General features: G+C 40.8%; 1 long non-coding RNA gene across 1 annotated transcript; it reads right to left on the bottom strand.

Moving 5' to 3' along the window:
• Nucleotides 1-17884: 17884 nt before the first annotated feature.
• LOC130010526 (uncharacterized) lies at nucleotides 17885-19147 on the bottom strand. Its single transcript, XR_008788920.1, has 3 exons — nucleotides 18883-19147; nucleotides 18545-18598; nucleotides 17885-18000 (listed from the first exon to the last, which is right to left on the bottom strand). It is a non-coding gene; the product is annotated as an uncharacterized LOC130010526 (long non-coding RNA).
• Nucleotides 19148-20865: the final 1718 nt, after the last annotated feature.

The raw sequence follows: 20865 nt of genomic DNA on the forward strand, positions 1-20865 counted from the left end.
CTCGAGATAATAGAACCGAACACGTCTCAACCGATGTTTTAAGCTTTAATATAACTTTCTCCATTATTTAATGATAAACTTGCAGAATAAAGATATTCATTTCCCATTATATCAATCCCCTTCCAAGTGGGGAGTATATCGCAAGCTTTGTTATACGAATCAATAATTGTATACTAAGCAACAAAAGAAATATCAAGTTGGTATGTTAACTCTGAATAGACGCATTGGATAAAACTTGCCAATTGTTTTTATTGTATATTTGTGACCACATCTCCAACTTTACCTGACCAATAAGTCTCCTCCCCAAACACAGAATTGAACCAAGGAAATGTTCTCAAAAACGCAAACTGACTTCTGAGATATGTGTTCTCCATGATTTTCATTTAAATCATGCTGCACGTGTTGTTCACCGGGACCAGCCCTATAAAATTCACTCCCATAGCTGGTTGAATCATTCACACTACAACGTCAGCTACATGCCACGATTCACAACAGCTCAGAGGAACCAGGCGTATGGAAGACTTGACGCTTGTCACACTGCCCAAGCCGTTGCCAATCATTTCCAGGTCAATGTTAGACCATCTACAGGCTTCAGCAACGCTTTCGGGCCACCACCACCACGGATGGTCGCCCTCGACGTGGTAGACCAAGGGTTACCACAAGGCGACAAGACCGCCTTGTTGTGCGACAGCACGTGCAAAACCCCATTAAACGGGCATCTGAGACACCACGTCAGCCAGTGGGAACACCCAGAAGACCCATCAGTACCGATACAGTGCGCCGACGTCTCACCAGAGAGAACATCCATTGCCGTAGACCTTACCGTGGACCGATCCTCTACCCTCGCTATTGACTTGAACGTCTTCAGTTTGCCCAACAACACCAGAACTGGCGACACAGGCAACGGAGAACTGTTCTGTTCACAGATGAGGGTCGGTATTGCGTATCAACTGCAGATAGCAGGACCAGAATATGGCGTCGACGTGGCCCGCGTTATTCTGACCAATGTGTCATGGAACGAGACTCATGGGGAGGTACAAGCATAAAGGTTTGGGGTGGAATCGGCCTGAACCAGAGAGTGGGTCCTGTGGTGTTCCAAAATCTTGGTCCAGGGAGAGGAGGCGGCATCACAGCAGTGCGCTACAAAAATCAAGCTCTCAGACCCCACGTCATACCACAATTCGCACGTCATCGATACAACTTTTCCAGCATGACAAGGCCCGTGCCCACACAGCGGAGGTTATTGGGACTTTCTACAGCAGAACGGTGTCAACGTTATGCACTGGCCAGCCCTTAGTCCGGACTTAAACCCGATTGTACATCTTTGGCATGAAATTCAGAGGAGACTTAATAAAGTCGTACCGCGACCAAACACAGCTAATGGATTGCGCCAGACTAATGGCGTTCATCAATCGTCTGGTCCACTCAATGCACAGGCGCTGCCGTTATTGCCGTGGAGACACCAGATGCTGATGTATAGACTGTGTACAGACTCTAAACCTTCTTGTAATGTCTTGGAATTGTGATGAATTAATCACTAATGTGTCGACATACTGTTCACAATAAATTGCTTTAGTAAGTCGTTTTCTAGAATGATTTGATTAAAGTGCCTCTCTGATTTGAAATCGTTCTGACGTTTGTTTTGCTGTTTAGTATATATATCGAGATTACAGAGATTGGCTAGGAGAGATCGACATTTCCTCTTATCTAGAAGCCCAGGTCTGATCCAAGATTATTTATTTCATGTAGGAACTGCATGATCGTTGCCTAATTTACCCAAGGGCAAGTGGTGCGATCATGTCGGACTTCTAACCCCCGCTCAGTCGATCCTCACGCCATTTTCTAGCTGGGGATTCAACGTCCTCTTCCACTCTTCGGGAAACCTTTAGTCGGGGGGGGGGGGGGGGTTGGTGGTGTATCCCCTTCCAAATTAAGGTGTGAGTAATCTGGGATGTGGGAGGGGTTGTCGCGGCTTCAAACTATAGCTGACCAGCTACCTCGAGATTGTAGTTCTGGGTTCGGGACCTGGTGTGAGCGTATGTGACTTGATGATAGAGTTGTCGTCCCAATCGCGGTGGTGATGAACATAAGTTGGCTTGGGGGGGGGGGGGACCAATCCCACAAATAGACGCGGGGGTAAGGCTTCGCTGATGAACAGATTGTCCAGGACGTGGCTGGTGCGGTTACTCAGCGCGACCACATCTTTGACGACCACGCGTTTCAAGGGATACTTGGCATTGGTGGTTTGTAGTTGGTTGGTAATCCGCGTGTACGTGGTGGGAGAGAGGGTGACGAACGGAATTTCCAAATTAGCTTTGATGAAATCAATCTTGTAGGGTCCTTTGTTGTCGGCATGCAGCAGGACAGATTTAGAGGTGTGTTTTTCCAAACTCAGGCGTAGATCGATCCCGTCCAATAAGTACCTCTCTTGTAACCGCGCTTGTAATTCCACCACCTGACTTTGAGAGATGCGTTTGTAGCGCTCCACCAACCTGGTAATGGCAGGCTCGTGGGCCTCTGCATTGACTTTGACTGGCGAGGCCTGATCAAATTCACCGACTGTATCCTTGTGCCACAAGACATGTCGGTCTAAATGGTTCGCCTTGGCTTGTTCTCCACAACTTGGTAAATTCTCTTGGTAAGCTCGATAAGCGTAATTGGGTAGAGAAGACGTGACCAGGGTATCAGAATCTTTTCCAATCTTTAAGCGAAGAATGGATCCAGAGCACCCACGGCTTCGTCTGCCTGTAGAATAGTACCATATTCTTTCACCACCTTGAGTCGCAGGCACAGGTTATTGGCCAAATCGATAAATTCCTTACTGGCCTTGTTCACCAGGAATTCAATCGGTCCATCCTGATTAAGGTCGGTTGTGGTGGAGTATTTACGTATTTCGGTCACTCTGGCAACGGACGTGTGCGTGTTGGGCACTTGGAACAATTGTTGCAGTTCATCTCGATCACAAGGACCGGAATCGTTACGCATTGCTGAAGTCATCGAAGATGTCTGGGCAAGGACGTTTGGCTCGGGAAATGACGCCCGGAGATTTTCCTTTCCTTTCTGTCAAATTTTTGGTTTTGGTTGGTCTGGTAGAGAAGACATCGGCTATTGTTTGTCGGCGTTGGATTTTGGGTGGTCTGGATGACATGCCATCGGCTAGTGTTTGTCGGAGACGCGGTTTTATGGTGCGCTGGAACATATTCTTCAAACTCTGGCCCACACTTTGTTTTCCCGACACCACACCGAGGGCTGCTTTTCCAAATTCCTTCAAGACATTGGCCTTTAATGCGTTGTTTTCAGCTTGTAGAAAGCGTTTCGCCATTGTTCAGTAGCCCCTGTAAACGTCCCGCGACCTTTTGGCGCAAGACACCTCCCCGGAAAACGTTGATGGGTGTGGGCGTCTTCATGTTCGCGCCCTTTTGGCGTAAGACACCACGATAAACCTGCATTTCGCTTTTCGTCGGTAATGTAGTTTGACGAGTACTTTTCCTTTGGTGATTCACACTTGATAGCCATGACGGTATCTTATATAGAGGCCAATGTTGGTGAGGTTTTCTTGGGACTGTCTACAAGCAAACAATCTATGGTCAATTTAGTCACAGTTGAGACATCGGTGCTTGGCTTCTTTTTCTTTTTGAGACTGGTAACTGGTAGATGGGTAAGGCTGGTAGCGTTGGGAACAGACGGGAGCCCAATGTGTCTCTGTTGGTGTTGACTTCTGTAGTTTCTCTTTGTGTTTCTCTTTGTGTTTCTCTTTGAGCTTCCCTTTGAGTTTCTCTTTGCGGGGTCTCTTTGCATTGCGCTTTTCGTCGGAAATACAGTTTGACGACGAATTTTCCTTTGGTGAATCAGATTTTATGGCCAACACCTTTTCTTATATAGAAGCCAATGGTGGCTGTCTTATTTGAAGGGTTGATAATGGATGACAGTCGGGCGATGATAACCGTGAGAACTTGGAAAGACATCCGATAAAGGCGCCACCATAATCCCCACACTTTGCGGTTCCAGGAGATCCACACTGATGTCAAAAGTGTCCGGTGCCACGATGACATACCTCTGTTTGAACGACTTTAAATGGTCCAATAGGGGCGAATTTATCTCAGCTAGTAAGTGTTGTACACTTTGTCCTTTCTAGCAGGAATAGGGTATTTTTTTTATCTGAACCTTGGCGGAATCTTTGCCCACCTCCTAATTTTTATTCTTCGGTATGTTGTCTGCCCTGTCTACGTCTGGATTATAGGGTGAGGAGATCGCCATCCTAAGACTAATCTCGCTACCTCCTTCCGAGAGATTGTTCCACATCGTGGGAAATGACACGGAGGCCAATCCCACTTCCCAGTCTCAGGGGTCCAAATTGATGGGAGAATTCAGCGACGTGCGGTAACTGAACATCGTGTTGTCCGGATACACTTTCATGGAACTGTCACTAGATATAAACTGGCGGGAAATTGTCATCTTTCGGGGTGGGATTTGGGGTTAGCGCCGGAAGCAGATAACCAATACTATTGGACAGGAGGGTCGGATCGACAGGCTGGTTTGGGGACTGTCGGAGCGTGTGGCTAACTCAGCTAACGCGACACCTGCCACTACGTACACCAAAATCACTTGACAGAAAAACACAATTTCCGCTAGAGGGGTGCGACTGCCAAGACAAGACCAGTGGCGTCGATGTTCGGAGTGGGACGTAGAAATCGTTGACGTGGCTTCGTCTTGCGACATTGTGACATTCTTTGAAACACACCGTGACTATTTATAGACAACGGCGCTCTTGGGTATCCAGGAAATGAAGCTGGCCGGGTATCCCAACTATTTGACCAGCATTTCACCGCGGTGACGATCCAACATACGTTCAATGGGATACTCTTCGTCCGTATCCGTTCTCACACTTTGTAATCCTTGGGGATAAAATGTTCTCGCGATAGGCTCGCCACGTTCATCCAATAATCTGTACGCCGTTCCATTCGAAACGATTCCAATGTACAGTTGGGCCAATAGCCTCTGTCGGACAGGTGTATGTCGAGACATTCGGATTGGAACTACCTTGGTTTTCTTGGAAGTGATTTACAATTTTTGTCCGGGGTCATGGTTTTCTTGGTAGTGATTTACAATTCTTTGTCCGGGGTCATGTCTTTGGATGCCATGCCAATAGTACGATGTTGAGCCCCGTTGTATCATATCACCAAATCTGTCAGTATATGGTTAAACGTTGGATGTTACGGTAAGTAAAATAACGCCACATGCGTTGTTTGAGCCTGCGCTGAAATCGTTCCCCACAATTGCTTTGGTTTCGACATTGTGCGCGACGAAAAAATTAATCTTTTTCTTCTTCAGGAAAGCTTAAACATATCGATTGAGAAATTCGGTTCCTTTATCTGTTTGCAGCCGTAGCGAAATACGTTTTGTTAAAGCCTTCTGTATCCTTGTGCCACAAGACATGTTAGTCTTAATTGTTCGCCTTGGCTTGTTCTCCATAACTTGGTAAATTCTCTAGGTAAGCTGGATAAGCGTAATTGGGTAGAGGAGACGTGACCAACGTATCAGAATCTTTTCCAATCTTTAAGCAAAGAATGGATCCAGGGGACCCACGGCTTCGTCTGCCTGTAGACTGGTACCATCTTCTTTCACCACCTTCAGTCGGAGGTACAGGGTATTGGCCAAATCGATAAATTCCCTACTGACCTTGTTCACCAGGAATTCAATCGGTCCACCCTGATTAAGGTCGGTTGTGGTGGAGTATTTACGGACTAGTATTTCGGCCACTCTGGTAACGGACGTGTGCGTGTTGGGCACTTGGAACAATTGTTACAGTTCATCCCGAGCACAAGGACCGGAATCGTTACGCATTGCTGAAGCCATCGAAGATGTCTGGGCGAGGACGTGTGGCTCGTGACATGACGCCCGGGGATTTTCCTTTCCTTTTTGTCAAATTTTTGGTTTTGGTTGGTCTGGTAGACAAGACATCGGCTACTGTTTGTCGGCGTTGGATTTTGGGTGGTCTGGGTGACATGCCATCGGCTAGTGTTTGTCGGAGACGCGGTTTTATGGTGCGCTCGGACATATTCTTCAAACTCTGGCCCACACTTTGTTTTCCCCGACACCACACCGAGAGCGGCTTTTCCAAATTTCTTTAAGAAATTGGCCTTTAATGCGTTGTTTCGCCATTGTTCAGTAGCCCCTGTAAACGTCCCGCGACCTTTTGGCGCAAGACACCGCCCCGGAAAACGTTGATGGGTGTGGGCGTCTTCATGTTCGCGCCCTTTTGGCGTAAGACACCACGATAAACCTGCATTTCGCTTTTCGTCGGTAATGTAGTTTGACGAGTACTTTTCCTTTGGTGAATCACACTTGATAGCCATGACGGTATCTTATATAGAGGCCAATGTTGGTGAGGTTTTCTTGGGACTGTCTACAAGCAAACAATCTATGGTCAATTTAGTCACAGTTGAGACGTCGGTGCTTGGCTTCTTTTTCTTTTTGAGACTGGTAACTGGTAAATGGGTAAGGCAGCGTTGGGAACAGACCGGAGCCCAATGTGTCTCTGTTGGTGTTGACTTCTGTAGTTTCTCTTCGTGTTTCTCTTTGAGTTTCTCTTTGAGTTTCTCTTTGCGGGGTCTCTTTGCATTACGTTTTTCGTCGGAAATACAGTTTGACGACGAATTTTCCTTTGGTGAATCAGACTTTATGGCCAACACATTTTCTTATATAGAAGCCAATGGTGGCTGTCGTATTTGAAAGGTTGATAATGGATGATATTCGGGCGATGATAACCGTGAGAACTTGGAAAGACATCCGATAAAGGCGCCACCATAATCCCCACACTTTGCGGTTCCAGGAGATCCACACTGATATCAAAAGTGTCCGGGGCCACGATGAAATACCTCTGTTTGAACGACTTTAAATGGTCCAATAGGGGCGAATTTATCTCAGCTAGTAAGTGTTGTACACTTTGTCCTTTCTAGCAGGAATAGGGTATTTTTTTTTATCTGAACCTTGGCGGACTCTTTGCCCACCTACTAATTTGTATTCTTCGGTATGTTGTCTGCCCTGTCTACGTCTAGATTATAGGGTGAGGAGATCACCATCCTAAGACTAATCTCGCTACCTCCTTCCGAGAGATTGTTCCACATCGTGGGAAATGACACGGAGGCCAATCCCACTTCCCAGTCTCGGGGGTCCAAATTGATCTGAGAATTCAGAGACGTACGGTAACTGAACATCGTGTTGTCGGGATACACTTTCATGGAACTGCCACTAGGCAATGTGAGATAAAACTGGCGGGAAATTGTCATCTTTCGGGGTGGGATTTGGGGTTAGCGCCGGAAGCAGATAACCAATACTATTGGACGGGAGGTCGGATCGACAGGCTGGTTTGGGGATCGTCGGAGCGTGTGGCTAACTCAGCTAAAGCGACACCTGCCACTACGTACACCAAAATCACTTGACAGAAAAACACAATTTCCGCTAGACGGGTGCGACTGCCAAAACAAGAACAGTGGCGCCGATGTTCGGAGTGGGACGTAGAAATCGTTGACGTGACTTCGCCTTGCGACTTTGTGACATTCTTTGAAACACACCGTGACTATTTATAGACAACGGCGGTCTTGGGTATCCAGGAAATGAAGCTGGCCGGGTATCCCAACTATTTGACCAGCATTTCACCGCGGTGACGATCCAACATACGTTCAATGGGATACTCTTCGTCCGTATCCGTTCTCACACTTTGTAATCCTTGGGGATAAAATGTTCTCGCGATAGGCTCGCCACGTTCATCCAATAATCTATACGCCGATCCATTCGAAACGATTCCAATGTACAGTTGGGCCAATAGCCTCTGTCGGACAGGTGCATGTCGAGACATTCGGATTGGAACTACCTTGGTTTTCTTGGAATTGATTTACCATTTTTGTCCGGGGTCATGTCTTTGGATGCCATGCCGATAGTACGATGTTGAGCCCCGTTGTATCATATTACCAAGTCTGTCAGTACATGGATATAACGTTGGATGTACCGGTAAGTAAAATAACGCCACATGCGTTGTTTGTATGGAAGGGTATCGCTGCCAATATTAAATGCTCTGCTACAATGTCTTTTCCATTGATTATATGTAAAAAGTACAATGTACAAAGTCCTATAATACCGGTAATGATAAAGTCAAAATACCTCTAAGGTAAGAGTTAAATGTAAAACGTCAAATGTTAAGTGTTAATTCATTCCTCTCTTTAAATATATTATTTATTTTTTGGACACAATGCTTATATATTGTTGTTTTTTTAATGGATCAAAGTTAATTAGGCTGTACTCAACTCTGTTTATAGGGAAAGAGTGGGGGGGTGTTTAAAATATCAAAATACGGGTATTAATACGAAATTCTAGTTATTTTGTTATAAATTACTGGAAAGTATGTTTTTTGGCTGTTTGAATCTATCAATTATTTCCTGGTACATTCATGATTACGCACGGTCGTCTAGATAGTTTCTTATGGTGTCCCAGCTTGATTTACTGTTATCGTGCGGTGAATATACTTATAGTGTGCCGGGTTTCCGTATATGTTAATAAGTCACGTGATATCCTACATTTGCATATGAAAGTTGATGCTGTGCGAAAGTTGCTATGTAGAAAGCATGAATGAGAAATGGGATGTGGCAGAGAGCAAATGTGAAATGTAATGAGAGAAATGTAAAATGTAGACACGTCAAAAAAAGCATTTTCCCACAAAAGATTTGTCATTTAACATTTAACATTTGACGTTTTACACTTAACTCTTGGCTTTTGACTTTATCATTATCGGTATTAGGACTTTGTACATTTTACATATAATCAATGGAAACGACTTGTCGCAGAGCATTTAATATTGGCAGCGATACCCTTCCATATGTTTGAGCCTGCGCTGAAATCGTTCCCCACACTTGCTTTAGTTTCGACATTGTGCGCGACGAAAAAATGAATCTTTTTCTTCTTCAGGAAAGCTTAAACATGTCGATTGAGAAATTCGGTTCTTTTTTCTGTTTGCAGCCGTAGCGGAATACGTTTTTGTAAAGCCTGCGATAACGTGGGGCCCGTCTTAGGTGGTACCAGCCAGGCATATTTGGAAAACGTGTCAATGATACAGAGTAAGAAATTGTACCCAAGGACGAGAGATCGGATAAGGGAGGGAAACGTTTTCGTATAGGTTTATGCAAGGTGCACGTGCGTTGTTCCCGTAATAGGCTTTCTGTAAACAGATCCCTCCCCCGAAACCCACAGGATGTTCGGGCTCGTGCCAACGCCTTGTCCATTTTAAAACGTCAACTCTCATAGACCTATTTAAACTGTGTACAAATTTTTACAAGTTTTATTTTACAAGTCTTTGCAGGTCTTTATTAAAACTTCGATGTCTTGGATGCCGTTATAAAATACCCAAGTACTTCCGCGTTAACGAAGTAGTTCCCCAACCTGTTGAATATATTTGTCAGTTTAGTTTTTTGGTCTTCTTTGAGTATTGCCACTGATACCCCACTTAGTCCGTAGTTCCCTTCACATTGCCGTCAGTTTGGATCCATGGCAAGACTTGCCCTCCAGTGGCCTCACTTGCACAACTAGGCGTGTGAAAAATACGCCCTTCAATCATGAGAAATTTTCTTAAACGAGAGAAACGAATGGTAAGACTGTGACCGGTGAGTTTCAGCATCTCCTCTCCGAACGGTGTGCTGAGAGGGCGGCATGGGAGGCCGAGGAATTGGGTTGGGAAGCCGAGTGTGAACGGTTTCTGGAGGAGAAAGGGAGCCATCAGAAACTGCTGCGGCAGACCCGCCGTGTACTCCATCGGCTAGTGGCCATGGAGTGGGATAAGCACTGAGTGGATTTGTTGGATCTCTAACGACAGCAAACTGATGGGGTACTACCCCACCACAACCCCTACCGCCCTAGAGTGTGTACACACCATTTCTGGGCCATCCAACGGCCGTTGTCAGGGCCACCAACGTTTTCAGAAAGAATTTTCGTTTTCAAATATAATTGCCAATTGCCCGTTTTAATAGAGTGGATGTTACTTTTATTTACGAAAAAAATCTATATTGCCGCGGCAATTGGCGATCCGATTTCCCTATGTTAAAAGCATAAGACATTTGTCCTGACGCCCGCGTGGATTTCTCTCCTATTTTAAGATAGCTATCTTATATAGTGTATAGTATTCATATTGTTAAATGATTTCTCTCTCCTGATAAAGTACAGTATACATTTTTAATATTTTTTGGTTAGGTCTTATAATGTTTTTAAGAAGGGGGCTCTTGCTCCCTATGAGGTCCGTTCTGGGTGGGGCTCGGAGATCTCCATCCTATTATTTTACATAAAAAGACGGCCGTTCGTGTTTTTTTGTCACTCCGACATGGGGTCTTATATCAAGCTAGACGGAGAAGATTGGTTCAAAGTGTCGGATGAGGTATTGGTCATACCCGAACCTGAACCAGAAACTGCACAAGAAAATATACCTAAAACTGCACCGGAGACTACCCTAGAGTATATTGAAACTGACGTCATAGACGTCAGTGACAGTGAGAGCGACGACGACTGCTTAGTGGCCAGCAACGACGACTGACCCCTTCGTGGCACTGCAGCCATCTAGTTCCACTTCTGGTCACGCAGTTGTTTCCCGTTAACCGCTTACGGTAATTGTCGTAATTTCATCTTATAGACCGTAATTCCTCTTACTATGGTGGCTGATTGGTATCATGTCGTAGTATATCGTGGTGTCGCCCTTCATAAGGCGACAACACGACAACCCGACTACCCGACATCACGACATTTTAACCCGACACCACGACATTTTTAACCAGACAATACAACATTTTCACCCGACACCACGACATTAAAAATGTCGTAATGTCGCGTAAAAATGTCGTGTTGTCAGGTTATCGGGTTGTCGTGGTGTTGGGTTAAAATGTCGTGATGTCGGGTAGTCGGGTTGTCGGGTTGTCGCCTTATGTTGTCTTATCGGCCATATTCCTCTTAATACTTAGATTATATACACTGATCCTGGTGTCGGTCAAGAAAGTTCCCCGGGATTTTGCAGCGTGGTTTCTCCGTGTCGATAGTGCGGGACAAAAGGGTCTGGTAAAGTACAGTGTCTTGTGGTGTATGTGGAACAAAAAACAAGCTCCTGTGTACACATTGGCGTGCGCATATAAGAATTCTTCACAGTTGAATTTCGATGAAGAAATGCCACGGTCCATTAAAAATGTCCGTCATAGCACGGAATATCTCTGAATTGATTAATTCCAGCATATTGAAAAACGAAAGAACGTATTTCCATAGATTAATCTTTTAATCTCGGTTCCTCTTTATTATTTTTAGATTTACTACAAGCTAGGTCGGACAGATGCCGAGGAAGACATGGGACTGGGGGTCTACTTCCCATCTTGTACCTGTTGTAGCTGCTCGTCCATGAACCAGTCCTATACTTTCTCGGCGTCCTCGTGACTGTGATCATCTAATGCTTGATCTAGATACATATATACGGGGTGTGACGTCCGACCGGTGGTGGGACAGACTCCCAAACCCAGACAAGAATGATAACATTGACTCTTGATTTCGCTCTACCCATCGTTTGTGCAAGGGTCATGCATTTTCTTTCAGCAAATGTTCGGCAGCCAACTTGTACCATTTCAACAATCCATGTTTGGTTATCCCGATACTCTTGGCCAACTGTCCATACGCCATTTCGGGTGACAGTTGTTTCAAACCGTTAATAAATCTCCTCATTCCTTCAATTCTTGGCATGGTGCTGGGCGACGTCTGACGACACCATATCGTCATCGAGACGTAGAGCGGGCGTCATCGTCTTTGACTGGAATCTGATGACGGCGTGGCACACTGTACGAGCTAGATTGGTAGAGGCATGCACACACATTGCGCCGTCGGTTGATTCCTTCGGGTTCTGTTGGTGTAGCGCCAAACGAATTTTGTCCTTACCAGGAGGGTAGTATAAATCTAGCACGGGGTAGTCGGGGAGGTTGATGAAGACGAACGGCGTTCTTCACACGAGTCATGCTTATATTAGAAAGGTGGACATCCAAGAGCCTTTTTATACCTATTTCACAAAGATACGAATAGGAAGACGCAGTTCACCGGGTGTATCGGGTTTCGGATCGATCAGTAAATAGCTGCAAGGGGTACTCGTGGCATGGGCAAAGGCGTGTTGCATAAATTGACCCTGTCCCGGACACTTTTGTCGGAAATGAAATGAAATGGGGTTTAACGTCCTACTGTTCTGCTCCGAACTGGGCTAATGAAGACGGGCATACGCCATACAGTGTGCTATGAGGGAAATTTTGACCGGACAGCGGCATTACGACCTACTCTTATATCGAATTCCAACTGTCAAGGGATATTTTACGTGCACGCAAATGTGTACACGGGACCTCGGTTTTTCTTCTCATCCGAACGACTAGGCATCTGTCCTTGTCAGGCCCATGAGGCATCGCGAGGATTTTTGAAGAAGAGCTCATAGTGAGCATTTAAATCGATATCAAACAGGTTTTCCACAATGTAAATCACGGTCACATTCCTTTGATGACTTTTCTTGGTGAACCAACGTTCTAACGTGTCGTTGTCTTCTCCCATCAAATCACCCACGACTAAACATTGGGGCCCTTCGTCCAAATTACCCAACGATGCATTCAGGGGGAGTATCAAAAAGCGACATTTGGAGAAATTTCTGCACAAAGACCGTTTTCCCTACACCCCTTGGTCTGCTCACTTACGGTAAAGGGGTGCTTGAATCACACGTCCATGGTGAAATAGATTTTCCCTTTCAGGACCGCTGCCCTTTTATACCTAGTACCCATGGCAAGAAACAACAGACCAGATGTGTATAACATCTTTTTTTTTAAATTAACATTAATTTACGATATATTTAACATTTCATTGTTAATTGTTAACGAATTCAAAATTTTTAAACAGTAACAAATAACAAAGAAAAGAAAACACAAATAAGTCCACGAATAGCCAATGTCTTTTTTAGGACAGCTGCCCTTTTATACTACCCATGGCAAGAAACTACAGACCAGATGTGTATAACATTTTTTTTAAAATTAACATTAATTTATGATATATTTAACAGTTCATTGTTAATAAAATTGTTAACGAATTCAACGATTTTTAAACAGTAACAAATAACAAATAATAGCGAACACAAAAAAAGTCCATGAATAGCCAATGTCTTTTTTAAAGAGCACAATAATGTCCAAATATCACTACGGCATAGGGTATTTAATGCATGTCATATGCGTCAACACACGGGATACCTAATATACCGAACCGATCATCTTGGACATCTTGTAGAGTTAACACTAGGGGTGCCCATTCGCTGTCCATCCAAGGGTGCTTTGTCATACCGCGATATCGAGAATGTGACAAGCAGTCTTTGCCCAATCTCAGTATTTCGCTCTTTGTCGTGCCGTAGGGTCACGGGTACGGATATGAGTGGGTAAGGCCGTGCCCAGTACCCATTCTGCAAAAAAAAAATTGCCACGCCCCTTTCTGGACATGTCCTAAGATACGCATTTTACTTTAAGAAAGATCCGAAAATTTCGAGTGGGTATGGGTGGGTAGGGCTTGGGGTCACTCGCCCGTGGGAAGGGGCGGGTGATGCCCAGCGTCGGTCGTTGGTAAGGGTTAGGGTTAGGGTTAGGTTAGGGTTAGGGTCCACGCAACTTTTTTTTCTCATCCCGGTTGGCGCTAGCAAGAAGATTAATTGCCATAATTTATCCTAGTAGTTGACTATTTCCGCAAAATTATATTACATTAAAATGTAGATAAGTTTTTAAAGATACACCTGTCGCCTCGCCAAAATATATTCAGAAACTGGAAAATATTCCGAGTTTAAGTTTACACCCAAAACAGGGAAAACGCAAGCGACAGAGGTCTGATTCCTTATTTTGAGTTGTCTCCCTTTAACCACTTAACGTGATTTTTTTTTTATTAATATTATCGTATAGTCCGTAAATTCGTCTTTGAGATTCTATGCGCTCTAAAATATGTTCAATCAAAATATACTTGATATAAACACCTGTGTTCACGTCCAAAAATATTTCAAGTTTACATCACAAACAGGGAAATCGCCAGGTACAGAAGTCTGATTCCAGGTGTGATATCGAATGAATGCAGTTATCTCTCTTAACGTGAATTTTTGTAATATTATCGTATAGTTGGTAATTTCTTCTTTGAGATTCTATGCGCGGTAATATATGTTCAATATAGATATACCTGATATAAACACCTGCTACCACGTCCAAAAATATACAGAAAAATAGGAAAATATTCCAAGTTTACACCAGATACAGAGGTCTGATTCCAGGTCTGATATCGGATGAATAGAGTTATCTCTCTTTAACCGGTTAAAATAATTGCCTTTATCTCACCCGTAATGTATTCTGTTCCCTATGTGGGCTAAATTAGGTTCAATAAAAATATTGACCCGAGATATACACTTGTCCCCATGCACAAATATACGTATAAATTTTAAAATATTCCAAGTTTATACCCAAAACGTGGAGAAACACTTCACGTGTAATGAAGCGCTATATAAATCGAACAATAATAATATCGCCAGGTACAGAGGTCTGATCCCATATATGGAGTAAACTCCCTAACCCGGTAAATTTAAACTCTGCTGTGTGAGAGGATTAAATCAATCAATAATCACTAGAATTCAAGATGGCGATCGAAGAGCGAAATTCTCCTGTATAGAAGAATAAAGCTATGTTTGTACTTATTTTACCTACATACAGGAGGTAGAACTGTAGGAGGTCCAGTTGTCGATTTACGAGCGTCGTCTGCTAAGTGGATTAACTGTATATTACTGCTACGCATGTTTCTTCAATAAACATAGCGATTTAATATATCTATTGATATACTTTTGCGTTTCTATATATGGAAATCAATATCAGTATTTTATTTATATAAAAATAAATGAAATAATTTCTGGTTAATAATATTTTATATATTGCTTGGATTTTGTTTCCTGTAGATTAATTAACGTGCTAACAATATGGCGATTATAACTGAAGTCTTAGTCAACATGTAGTTTACGGCATTTTCTTACGCCAGCGATCATTAATACTTTAATTCACTTGAAATAAGTATTTTTAGTACAGAAAAACCCCCAACAATTTCCTTTATATATTGTTTTGATCTTATAAATAGAAGACAAAATATGCATCTGTTTTTACCTACATATACGTCAAGGTATATATTAATTAGGTAACAAAATGGCGAATATAACTGAAGTCTTTAATCCATTCTTGTATAGAAAATGCCGACATATATAGACCGGAACACGTCTACTTCTAATTGTAATTAATATTTTAATGCTCTTGTAATTAACAATTCTCTTGTAATTGATATTTTAATTCTCTTGTAATTAATATTTTAATTCTCTTGTACTAAGTATTTTAAGTGTAATAGAACAAACATGCTTTTACTTACATTTTCTCGATTAACGAGCGTCGTCTGCTAAGAGGATTAACTGTATATATTATGGCTACGCGTGTTCCTTCAATAAACATAGTGATTTGATATATCTATTGATGTACTTGATATATTTTCTACATATGGAAATCAATATTAGTATCTTAATTATATAAAAATAAATAAAATAAGTACTGGCTGATAATATTTTATATATTATTTGGATTTTATCACATGCACCGATGCGGATTAACTGTATTTAACCGTTGTTATTTGATTTTATTAAATCTTTCATAATAGAATATATAGAATATGAAAATGTTTTTCATTCCAAATTTGGTAGTCCTGAAAAGGACTGTTTTTGATACCCTATTTAGGGTGTCGTTCAACCAAACAGGGCAGCTTTACAGCGCTCGAATTTGTTGCTGGTGAAACTTATCGGCATACGGTCGTATAAACGTTCTCCTATCAAATGTACAATCCAGGACATGTACAAGCATAGTTTGGACATCTCCGACGAATTCAAGTGTACCCCATCCAACAAACTCTCCGAAAAAAACTCTTTCAGGTCTTGCTCTCGGTAGAAGCAGGTTAGTCCATAAAAAAGGTATCGACATTCACTCAGCCGACGTTTCATTTCTCTGTTCAATTTTTCTGTTTGTCTCCGATTCATCCTCCAGTCTCCGTATCTTGGATCTTTCCGTGGGTAACTGTTGATCCACACCACCGGTACGTTGTAGCGGACATGGAGATTACGGAGGATGGCCAACAGTGTCTCTGCAATAAGCTTGGTGTCAAGCGACGGAAAAATATCATTTCCCCCCAAAAAAACGAAAATTATGTCCACGCCTGGAAATACGTCGAAGGCCGACGGCCTGTAGTTTGCGGCTGTGTACCCCGGCTTTCCATAAAAAAATAGTTGATGGGCACTTAAATCTGTTGCCGTTGCCCTACAAAATTTCTCTAATTTGTTGACGTGTGACGAGCCTAAAATGGCGATTTTCATCTTTAATGATAACTTGTTCGTTCCTTGATTTTTACGTCCACTTCCACCAAAGGTGATATGCTTGACAAGAATGGGAACGCTCTTAAATAGACACATATATTGCCGGCTTTAGAAACCTTCGAGATTTGAGCAGAGCTTGTGTTTTTTTATGAGACTGACAAGATATTTTTACAATATGTATTTAATTAAGAAATCACAACACACGTTTTCTTAAGTAGCCGACTTGAGAGAGAAATTCGAGACTGTTGCTTTAGGGATTCAACAAGATTGATCAAAACAAAATTTATTCAAATAATGATTGCTTTACTCAATATTTATTCAAATAAAGTAAATGTAAAAAATAGTATTTTTAAATACAAATAATTCGAGGTTTAATAATCATTGTAAAATACCCGTCAGGATAAAAAAATTTCTTATTGAATATCAATGTAATGTAACCAGATATATTGATCGATTTCATGGTTGATAAATAATGCATGCGTAAAACATGAAAACGGATTAAACATATGGAATGTTAAATGCACTTTGGCATTTTCCTTATGAAACGAAATATTTCAAGGGAAATGAACATTCAATGTTCACACATGTATAACACATGTTCAAATTCACACATAAATATCTTAGACCGGTATTCAGACTTATATTTTTTGAATTTGAAAAGAGGAAGCCATCCCCAAAGTTAATCCGTTAACACCTTCAAAGAAGGGTGCCTATGTGTCTAGAACATATATTTCGTCATGCTTATTATGTGTATTTCCCATAGGAAAAATCTCAACGTTGACAAGTATATGCAATTACAATCGTATTCATTTCTCATACAATCATATTCATTTCTAATAAATATGTTTCTGCATGTACTGTGCCGCGTGAGTCACGTTTCTTACTGAATTAAAATGGATTTATTGATCGATTTCATGGTTGATAAATAACTCGTGCGTAGAAACATGAAAATGGATTAAAACTATGGAATGTTAATTACATAAGTTGGGATTTTCCTTGTGAAACGAAATATTTCAACAGAAATAAACATTCAATTTTCACATACGTATAACACATGTTCAAATTCACACATAAATATCTGAGACCGGTATTCATTCAAATGTATAGAACATATATTTATTCATGCTTATAATTTTGTGTATTTCCCATAGGAAAAATCTCAAAGTTCACAAGTATATGCAATTACAATCGTAATTATTTCTATCACTCATACAAAATATGTTCATGTAATCATGCAAAACTGTATATGTTGGGAATGTTTAAGCTAAATTAAAATAAAATTGATTCATTGATATTACAGACAGATTAGTTAATGACATGTACCAATAGATTAAAGCTATGGAATATTAATTGCATACTTTAGAATTTTAACTGTGAAACGTAACATTTATTCAGAAATAAAAATTCAATTGTAACAAACACATTATCTAATCCCTCATTTCCTGTAATTGAATTGCGACAGGATGTCGGCGTCTTGGCTGGTGTGTACTCGGCTTGGGTGTTAGATTAATCATGTAATATTAGTTGACATTAACCAAATCGTTCCATTCCTGTAGGTATATAAGTAAGCAGGAACAGTTAGCTGTCATTCGTGTTTCAGAGTTTATACTAATATATACTATATACTCAGCAAACTATGGTTTGTTGCTAGGATAGTTCCTCCCTCAAACTCAATTATTAAAAACATAAATAAAATAATCTACAATTTCATCTGGGAAAATAAAAGTGAAACAATTAATCGAAACACCTTGAACCTAGAGCATAAAAATGGTGGCCTTAAAATGCCAAACATTCGACTAAAAATCCAGGCAATGCAACAACAACTTATAGTAAAAGCAATCAAAGACAACAACAGTCCCTGGTTAGGCCTATACATATACTGGCTATGATTTACTACAAGGGATACTCTGCCAAGATATGCATCCAATAATTATACCCACTCGGAAAAACTCCCCCAATCATATATAGATATAAAAGAAACTTACAATAGCCTCAAATCATCCATCAAATATACATACAATACAAAACTTAAAGCCATATACTGGTCCCTAATTGACTTATTACAGACACAACCAAAAATAAATAAACAATTACCTCATGTTGACTTTTCAAAAGTCTGGACAAACCTCTATAAATGCTCCTCCTTATCTGAAAAAGAAAAGGATTTCATGTATACAATCATCAATAATGCAGTACTAACAAAAGATATTATGCTATACAGAAATATATATACTATCAACTATAAATGCCACTATTGTAACCGAGCAACTGAATCTTACCATCATTTATTTCTGAATTTCCCCAAATTAAAATTCTATAAATGTTCCATTACTACACATATAAACAACATTCATCTCACCAAAGAATTCAAAATCAACAACAATACAATCCATCTACACAATATAAAATCTAAATACATTCATGATATATACCTATACCTATCGATCATATGGTCTAACCGAACACACCCTCTATCCACCAATATTTCACAAGAGCTTATATACCAATTCTATACAAAAAGAAAACAAAAATAAAGATTACTCTCTTAAGCTCGAGTCTTCACTACCTTATGACCCTCCTTAAGCCTAGGTTTGTGTCGTCATGTCTGAATTTATACTCTGCAACTTCTCCCATGAAATATTGACTTTGCTACTATAATAAGTAGCTACAACCATAGACATATTCTTATATTTCTTTCGTATATGAGCACTCATTGCAATTTTTAGTAAGAATGTAGGCCTACAAGCGAAAATAACCAAACACCTGTAGGCCTACCCCATATAAATTCTGGAAAATTTTGGCTTAATTGATAAACCAATATTATACAAAAGGAAATAAAATCGAAATCACCAAGCTTCAGCCTACTCTGCCTTACCGAATTCTCCTGTATAAGGCAAGTTATCGTCCTGTATGAAGCTTCCATATTAATTACTCTACTATATGACTAAACAGACCGTGCTATTTACTTTAAGTTGTCACAACTTGACATCTTAGTCATCTTTCGTTTTCGTTAAATGGCACTATCTCACTCTGTCATATAAATAAAATACCTATACACCCACTGAAATATGTCCAACAGTAAAATAGAAATCCATTAAAAACATTTAAACACTAACTCAAGTTTTACCCGTTTGTTTTACCGCTATTCATTCACTGTAATCAACACTCACCTCTAACATTAACATAACCATCATAACATCCCACAATTCCCTATGCACGTTCTTTTTGTGCTGGGAAACATCACACTCTCTTTCAACCAGACGCTTTTCCACTACAGACTTCAAATATATTTTTAGTTGTATATAAGAAAGTAGCTAAAATATAGGAACTTTAATTGTATTTTGTATTATATTACCGTTTGTATATATCATCTCATATTGACTTTGTATATAACAATTGTAAATAAATAAATAATTCTACTGTATTAAATTATAAATTATCTATTGCATTGTTGGTATCCATTCAGGGGGTCAGCCCCAGAAAAAAAAAAAAAAATGCCACGCCCCTTTCTGGACATGTCCTAAAATTTGATTATTTTTTTTTTGACTGAAGGTCGGAAAATTTGGATTGGGTATGGGTGGGGTGGGGCTTTGGTCCACCCCCCGTAGGTGGAGGGTGGTTGCGTGCCCCAAGTCGGTCGTTGATGCGCGCAAATTTGATTTTTTACTCAACCTGATGTGCGCGGACAAGATAAATTGCCTAATTTAACCTTGGAGTTGACTTTTTTCACACAAATATAATTAATGGAGATGAGTTTTTAAAGATACGCCTGTCGCCTCGCCAAAATATATTAATAAAGTGGAAAATATTCCAAGTTTACACGCAAAACAGCGAAAACGCAAGTGTCAGCGGTCTGATTCCCGTTGTATGGAGTTACCTCCCTTGAACCAGTTAAAGTGATTTTTTTGTAATTCTATCTATTAAATAGAATATATAGAAAATGGGAATGTTTTTCATTCCAAATTTGGTTCTTCATATGGGAATCAATATTGATTAATAACCATGGTTATTAAATACTTTCTAATAGAATATAAGAATGTTTTTCATTCCAAATATTGTAGTCCTACATACAGGTCAAGTTGTCGATTAAGTTTAGTTAGTGTTAGTTGTATTTTACGTCCGCTTCCACCGAGATTAAGCTTTAAGTAGGTCAACCCACAACTTAACACTATGTCGATTATTATTGAACATGTAGTTTACAGCAGTTACTAACGCTAGCGATCAGAAATACTTTAATTATGTTGTATTAAGTATTATAAAACAGAAAAAAATGAACAATTTCCGTTATATATTGTTTCTATCTTGTCATAGAAAATCAAAGTGTGCATGTTTTACATACATCTACGACAAGATATCTATTAACAAAATGGCGATTATGTCTGAAGGCCTTAACTCGTGCTTGTATAGAAAATGAA

The sequence above is a fragment of the Patella vulgata genome, chromosome 1 (assembly GCF_932274485.2).
Source record: "Patella vulgata chromosome 1, xgPatVulg1.2, whole genome shotgun sequence".
Taxonomy (NCBI): Eukaryota; Metazoa; Mollusca; class Gastropoda; family Patellidae; genus Patella; species Patella vulgata.